At 40.4% G+C, this 8,279-nt stretch overlaps 1 long non-coding RNA gene across 1 annotated transcript; it reads right to left on the bottom strand.

Annotated features, from left to right (window-relative positions):
- Positions 1–437: 437 nt before the first annotated feature.
- Positions 438–5,077, bottom strand: LOC140689593 (uncharacterized). The gene is made up of 3 exons (XR_012064633.1): positions 4,680–5,077; positions 2,800–2,899; positions 438–798 (listed from the first exon to the last, which is right to left on the bottom strand). It is a non-coding gene; the product is annotated as an uncharacterized lncRNA (long non-coding RNA).
- Positions 5,078–8,279: the final 3,202 nt, after the last annotated feature.

Here is an 8,279-nt window from a genome sequence, read left to right on the forward strand (position 1 = left end):
AGCTTCCCTAAAAAGCTGGCAGCATTCAAAAACCACTTCTGATTTTAGTGGTAGGATATATTATAATCTTAGCACGTCAGAAAGGCTGAGCTCTCATCATCTAGTGTCAAGTTCTCCATCACAAAGGTTTCCTCTTACAAAGGAAAGAGGTATCAGCCCCTAAGCCAGCGTTGAGCAGCCTTCCCTCCTGAGAGCATCGTTCCCAAAACACAACCAGCAACAGCTTGCTGTTAGTTGCCCCCTGTTTCTTGACTGTGTCATTTTCCTATCGTTAAGCTCTTTACTGGCCTAAGACACAGTTCCAAGCTGGGACATGAGAAAGTTAAAGGCTTTTCCATCAACTTTTCCTGGAATGCTTCAGTGTTGGTTCAGAAACATCCAGAACCAGCTCCAGTACAAGGAGAGCAAAGGGAGACTGAAGAAAGAGGCCTATCACAACTGGTGGGTGTCAGATTTAATAAGCAAAGTAACTTACACGCGAGGCTTGTCTCAGGCGGCCGCGAGATGGTGGAGTCTCTGCACCTGCCTGCCAGAATCTTAAGAGTTGATACAGAGGCTTTAACAGCATTCGGTCACGCACACAGTCCCAATGGGTGGGCTCGCTGACACATGACTCTCCCAAGGCTGCGTCTGTGAACTGGCTCCTGGTTCAGAAATGTACATTTCAGGGGGCTCCTACTGACCCGGTCGAGTTCTCAGGTCAACGGGTGGTCACTTCCTCCTGATGACCTCCTCCAACAAGCAGCAGAGATTTGTTTCAGGGTTCAAGAACAACTCCACGATGACCTGCCAACAAAACTGAGTGCAAATATAGATAGATGGCGTTCTCTCCGAAGTCTTAAAGTCGAAATGAAATTATGAAGACTGCCCCAAAATAAATTCACTAGGCTATAAAGAAATTCATTAAGCTATATGTTTTATTACAAAGGGTATGTTCTCTGAGTTATCAGACCAAAGGAGATATTATAATAGGTATTACAAACAGCTGAATCTTTGAAATGAGACTAATAAGTCTTAATATGACAAGTCTTAAAGATTTATCTACAATTCACGGGCAGATCGTGTGATTTTGAAACCTTTTCCAGTGTTTACAGGACACATTAATCTCTACCTGAATCTTATTTCCAAACTAGCCACATTCTCATTAGACTCTCTATGAAAGGAAACATCTTAAATTGCAAGCAACAACATATCACTAGACATAAACTCTATGGCCCAATTTCCTGGGTTCAAATTTCAGCCTCAACCCGTACTGGCTACATAACCACAGGCAAGTTAACTAGCTTCTTTGTGCCTCAGTTTCATTACCTATAAAATATAAATCATAACAGTAACTCCCTTTCAGGATTAAATAATCTGATGAGATGAACATGCATAAAGCATTTAGGAAAGTGCCTAGCATATAGCAAGGGGCACACAAAGTACTATGATTTTATTCTTATTCTTCAGCATAGTGACAACTGCCTTAGAATTACTTTTCTGTGTGTGTGCAGGGCAAAGGCAATTAATAAATGTTTGAATGAATGAAGTGACAAATGAAGATCATATTAAAGACAAAAAACACCTGACTTTGGTATTCATAGTAAGTCATTCGCAATAGACTGAGCCCCAAACAGTGATTCTTCAGGGAAGGAAACTGCCGACTCCTTAACCTCACACTCTGGGCACAACATTCCCAAAAGACTCTTAAAGAGTCAGCAAAATAACCTTCCTGCACAGTCTCTCCTCGTGTAATCAGTTTATTGAGCAGTCTGAGCTTGGTGGGAAATGGCTTTACTTTTCTCTCATCACTGCTTTCAAATATGCTCGGTTGGATCTCCATCCCTTGGTGCTTGTTTCCGACAGATTCCACCGTTTCCAGATTCTCACAAGCATGTGAAGAAGCCCCACTGCATGAAAGATGACTGCCATGCAGAGATTAAAGGGGCCTGGGCCAGTCTAAATCAAGTGCAATCTCATCTGCAATTCCAAGCCTCTCTCTGAATACCCTAACTCAGGCTGCAGTGTTGGGAAGGAGATTGGCCTGTTCCATCCCCTTTTCCCCCATCCTTCCCCTCCTACTTCTGGCTTTTCCAGGGTCTGAGTTGAGGAAGATCAAATTAAAGGAAAGGCATATTTTTTGTTTGCTTAAATTAGCCTGCACCTTAGTTCTTCCTTGGTAAATACTGGCCAGCCATCAGGGACCTCTTTGGGGCAGGCATCCAAACAGCTAGCACTGTCGGGTGGTTCACAGGAAGCTTCTTCAGGAGTTTTGCAGATACTCCAACGCTGCATGGTTCCCAGACAGAGGGAATCCAGGTTTTGGCTCACATCTGGAAATTCTTCCTTTCCCTAATGGTGTATTTCCTCCCATCCCAACCTATAACTACAGTATTCTCTTGCCTCACCAACTCTCCTTGGGACACGTCCTTTTAAGATAGCTTCTACCTTTCACAGCAGCCTCTTAAGGCATAGGAACCTCAAACATCCTTTCCCTGACAAATGATGACAAGGAAGGTACCGCCCACTCACTTTGCTCCGTCATTGTAGGTGCTTCATCTGCTGTCCTACCTTCCATACTTTCCAGGTGAGAAGCAGGCCCCAGCCTCCATTTCCATGCACATCCCGACCATCAAGGAGCACCATGATCTCTCTCCCCCATCCACCCCCATGATTGTCCCAGGGAAGGCATAAGGACTTCCATGTTTCAGCAAGTCTTCAGCAAAGGAGAGAGATGCCAATTTCCTCTGATTCTAAGGACCCTCAATATCTCCTTGTGGCTTCCCTGCACCCTCTCAGTTGGTTTGAAAGAGGTCTTACCTGCTTTTACCTGAATTGAGTGAGAAAATGCCACAGTCCTGCCCAGTTAAGCCGACAGCTCACTGCCTCCATGTATTCCTTCCTTCCGTCCGTCCATGGGCTGGGGATGAGTCACGAGGCAATAAATAAAAGGGGATGACCCAAGGACAGGCCTGGTCACAGGTTAGTAAGTTCACGAAGTGTCTCACAGCTTACATTGTCTTTGTGCCAGGCCCGGGATTGGGGCATGTCACAAAATCAGCAAGGAGAGTATCTGAAATGTTCTATAAAGGGAAAGTAAAAGGGAAGGAGGACAGTCCTTACTGAGGTCAGGAATACACTATGGAAGACGGACCAAAACCCCAAATGGTAAATAGGAGTGAAAATGTCTGTGAACTCCACTTCTACCTACAGCAAAAGCCAGCCTACCAAGAACAAATATTTGGGAAAACACTAAAGCAGTAAGTTATTTCATCTTGATATTAAAAATGCATATGCAATGAATCATTGATTAAAATTGAGTTTGACAGACTGAGCATCCTTTACTATGTTATTATGAGCATTCAGTTACGTGCACTGTTAGCTCTAGGATTTTAGAAAAGGGTCAACTCTTTAGTTATTTTTATCTTCACTAAGTTAAATTAACATACAATTCTTGGATTTCTTCCTCTGCCCCAGGGCAAAAGTTTTTACTTATCAAGCATTTTAATTTAGAGTTTATATTTTTATCACATAAACTTTGCTGTTCTTTAATGAATTGTGAAATTTCAAAATATTCATTGATAAAAGTTTTTGTTAGGCCCACCAGATATCAAAATGATTTATAAGCAGCTTCTGATTTATATAAGCTTAACATATGTGAGAGATATATAATACATACATATGTGTGTGTGTGTGTGTGATCTCATATATAGCTCACATACAGAGAGAAAGAGAGAGAATGGTTGAGCCAAATGCCGTATGACCAAAGAACTCTTCTTCCTACAGACTTCTTTCTGGAAATTCTACTCTCCCATCTCTTCCACCTGTTACTGCCTAGAAACGCTCCTAACTGTATCTTTACTCTGTTTTCACCTAGGAACTAGATCAGTAAGATTCCGAATGGGTTCTAGATACCATCATTTTTCTGTCAGCAAACATTAAAAAAAGAGAAATTTCCACTGCTCTAATTTATTCCCCAGAAGCAAAACTCTCCTGCCCTTAAAGAGTCTCTCTACCCCTGATCCCACCCACTCATCACTCCTTTTTAATTTCTGTTACAAAAATGTGGTCACAAGTATTCCTGCAGCTCCATATGAATCATATTTGAATTTTTCCATGGAAACATTGGTTTAGTCCAGCGCTGCTGTGGCAACCAGAGACTAACGAGTCATTAGAGGGCTGGCCTTGTGGATCCAACCACCTGCAATTGTTTCTATAGGAAATCGTGTCCAGAGTTCCAAACAGTGGATGCGAAACGCTAAGTTAAAAGATACCCTGAATTCTTTATGAATAAGAGAAAGATCTGAGAGGGAAAAGCTCCTTATAAAGTTCAGCTTTTTCAAATGAACAATACTGTCCTTATGTCTCATAAAGAAGTATCTTCAGAATTTCCCATTTTATATAAAGCAGCAAAGTTCTTGAAATTAGTTCGCGGTCCAGTGAAGAGTAAGATCTTCGCTCACTTCTTCTCTATGATCTAATAAATTAATTTGTTCTAAATTTATCTGTTCTTAATATCTTTACTTTTTCCGTCTCCCTAACATATATTCTGCCTCAAACTCAAAATTTCTAGTAATGAGCTAGTTGATGGTGGAACCACCCTCCAGTTATCTCTATCCCCCAACTGGACAAAATTTAGTTACCCTTAACCCTGCTATGGGCTATGTCACCTGGATATTCTTACTTTTTCTACTATTCACCTGCAGGTTGGCTGTGTCAGGTGATCCATGCTTGAAACTGCCCGACAAGTCCTGGAATCCAAGAGCGAAGAGTTTAGTTTCAGTAGCCATGGTTTCATGACATACTCGGGAGGAACGGTAGAGGTTCTTGAAGTTTTCACCAGACTGGTTAGAAACCTCTTGAGGTTGGAAACTCTAGAACAGAGGACATTTTTTACAAGCTTTGTTTCTTAGCAACGTGATACATACGTGCATATAGTCCAAGAGTATACCACTTCTGTAAGATTTATTCAAACAAACAGTTTCAAGACATCCCCACCCCTCATTTATCCAACTATAAAGTGATCGCTTTCAATTCTTTTCGCCGACTCTTTTGGCATTTACTCCGAGAACATGCTTGAACTGCTATTTGAAGGATTTTTTCCCAGCTTAAGTCATTAACAATGGAAGATAAGGATTTAGCTCTTTTTTTCTCCTTCTAGCTCCCAAACAGCTGCACATTCTTTGTGCCCCGACAGTGTTAAAGCAAAATTTTGCTGAGATATTCAGTAGTTATGTTTTCATACCTACGTATGTAATTCAGAACTAAGCTATGTAATAAACTGTGATTGAAATTCCTTCCCTGCTCAGTATTCTACTAATCCTGAAGCGAGTAATTATTTGGGGTTTCTTCCCATTTGCTTAACTTTCTATGTACTCATCCCTAAGTCAACCCCAAATCCTTCCCTACTCACCTAAGCACTCTCTCAGCGCATTTCTTTACATTAGCTGTTCTATCAACTTCATCCTCTTGGAGAAACCTCTCCCTGAAGTTCTGACCTGTTCTAACCTCCACAGTCAGCCTTTACATCTGGTAGTTTCCCGCTGAAGATTTCCGTTTACTACCAAATGCAGGGAGCATGCTCCTCTCCTGAGCTGAATCTCCTGTTTTATAGATTTCATCTTTTTTTTGGTTCACTCCTTTGTTTTAATGGAGCCTCCCAAGAAAGGGTGTAAATGTTTTAAGGGAGTAAATGTTTTAAGGCTGCCCTTATGCTTCAGGGATAGTTAATCTGTCCTTAACTTCAGTGGCAATTTGACTGAGTAGAGATTTCTAGGTTGGAAATGATTTTCCCATAGAATGTAGAAGATATTACTCCCTTGTTCTTTTTCAGTATTGTTTTTCTGAAATCTGTGGCCATTCTAATTCCTGTTCCTTTTCATATGATTGTTTTCCCTCCTTTAGAAGCTTGTTGGATCTTCCTTTTATTCCCATGTCCTGAAATACTATAATGGACCTTGGTGATCAATTTTCAACAACTTTTCAGAGTCCCTGCTCTCGCTCCTTGATACTATATGCCTGCCCCCTCTCCACATAGACATAACCCTGGAGGTCTATTCCCTAGAGAGGGTAAAACAGAGGATCTCTGGACTGGGGGGCATCTTCTGCCTAGAATATGCCTATTCACCTTTTAATCTCAATTCAAGGGTCTTCCCCGTGATAGTGTGCCTGGTTCAACCAACCTGAGTCAATCATTCCCTTTTCTGTGCCACTGCTGCGTCTCATGTTTATCTCTGTTACAGACTTTATTACACTATGTTGCATTGTCTGTCACATTTACAAAAATCAAAGTTGAGGATAATGTTTTATTTCATGATTAAATATTTTTCTGATCCACAGAAGGAAGTAAATGGACTTCTTATATTATGCTAAGTACTTTCTATTTCTCATTAAATCCTTAAAATCCAACAAAAAATGTATTATAATTTCGCTTTCATAGATGAGAAAGCCTAACCTTAGGGTGGTTAACTCACTTCTGCAGGACACACATTTGATAAGCAGCAGAGCTGGGGCTCAGCCCCGGGCCTACCTGTCTCCAAAGTTCGTAGCCTTTCTTCTTTGCTCTTAATGAATCAACGTGTCCATCCTCCTGGCATGTTCCTCTCCATGCCTCCTGTATTGGTTTTCTGGGGCTGCTCTAACAAACTACCGCAAATTTGGTGGCTGAAAACAACGGACATTCATTCTGAAATTAGGTCACATTCACAGGTTCCATTATGGGGGGACCACCATTCAATCTACTGCACCTCTGTCCTCTCTTACCCTTTGAAAAGAAACAGCGTTGTTTGGAAGAAAGACCTTGGCTTTGCAGCAGATGGACTTGCATTCTAATTCCAGCTCTGCCTTCCCCCGGCTGTGTGCTGTTTGATCAGTAACTGAACGCCATGCGCCTATGGAAATATTTGTTCCACAGACTGACTTGAGGATGAAATGAAGTAAACCACCTAACACACAGTGGAGAGGAATCACTGCTCATTCTCTCACCACCTTTACAAATAACCCGTCTCAAAGGCCAAAACACAAACTGACTTACACATGCTAGATTTTATTTAAAAGCACTGAAAACCAAAGTTCGGTTTTTAAACATGGCCGTTGTTTGAACTCTGAACTTTTTGCTCTCAGCTGGTTTCTGCTCTCAATTTCAGTGAGTCTGGTTCTGATCTTAATATAGGCAAAAGTTGCATGGCTACATAGTCAAGATATGAGTTTTCAAATGTTTTTGCATTTTTCTCGAATAAAACTAACAGATATTTAAGGGATGAATATTATGTGCCAGTTTATGAGCCTCAAAAAATGTTAGTTTATAGATATATCTCATGTAAAAAAATCCCAAGCAGCATTATCCAACTTGATCACCAGTTCTATTCATCCCATTTACTACTAGACTACTTTGGGCTAATTCCAAAACTGGAATTTATCCTCAAGGAATGAATATTTGCTACTCCTGAGTACATTTTTTAAAAATCTGATAACCAGCATAGCTGGGTGGAAAGAAAAACAAAAAAAAAAAATCAAAAGAACTTGCTTCAAAATTCAGTGTGTTACCCTCCCACACTGTTGGTGGGAATGTAAATTGGTGCAGCCACTACAGAGGTCAGTATGAAGTTTCCTTAAAAAAATAAAAATAGACTTACCCTATGATCCAGCAATCCCACTCCTGGGCATATAGCCAGAGAAAACTCTAATTTGAAAAGACACATGCAAGCCAATGTTCACAGCAGCACTATTTGTAATGGTCAAAACATGGAAACAACCTAAGTGTCCATCAATAGATGAATGGATAAAGAAGTTGTGGTATGTGGTATATGTGTGGAATACTACTCAGCCATAATAAAGAATAAAATAATGCCATTTGCAGCAACATGGATGGACCTGGAGAATGTCATTCTAAGTGAAGTAAGCCAAGAAGAGAAAGAAAAATACCATATTTTATCACTTATATGTGGAATCTAAGAAAAAAGACACAAATGAATTTATTTACAAAACAGAAACAGACCCACAGACATAGGGAACAAACTTACGGTTACCAGGAGGTAAAGGGGGTGGGAAGGAATAAATCGGGAGTTCGAGATTTGCAGATACTAACTATTATATATAAAATAGATACACAACACGTTTCCACTGTATAGCACAGGGAACTAACTATATTCAGTATCTTGTAGTAACCTATAATGAAAAAGAATACAAAAAGGAATATTATATATGTATATGTATGACTGAAACATTATGCTGTACACCAGAAATTGACACAACATTGTAAGCTGACAATACTTCAATAAAAAAGAATGCAAATTAAAAAA

The sequence above is a fragment of the Vicugna pacos genome, chromosome 26 (genome assembly GCF_048564905.1).
Source record: "Vicugna pacos chromosome 26, VicPac4, whole genome shotgun sequence".
NCBI classification, from domain to species: Eukaryota; Metazoa; Chordata; class Mammalia; order Artiodactyla; family Camelidae; genus Vicugna; species Vicugna pacos.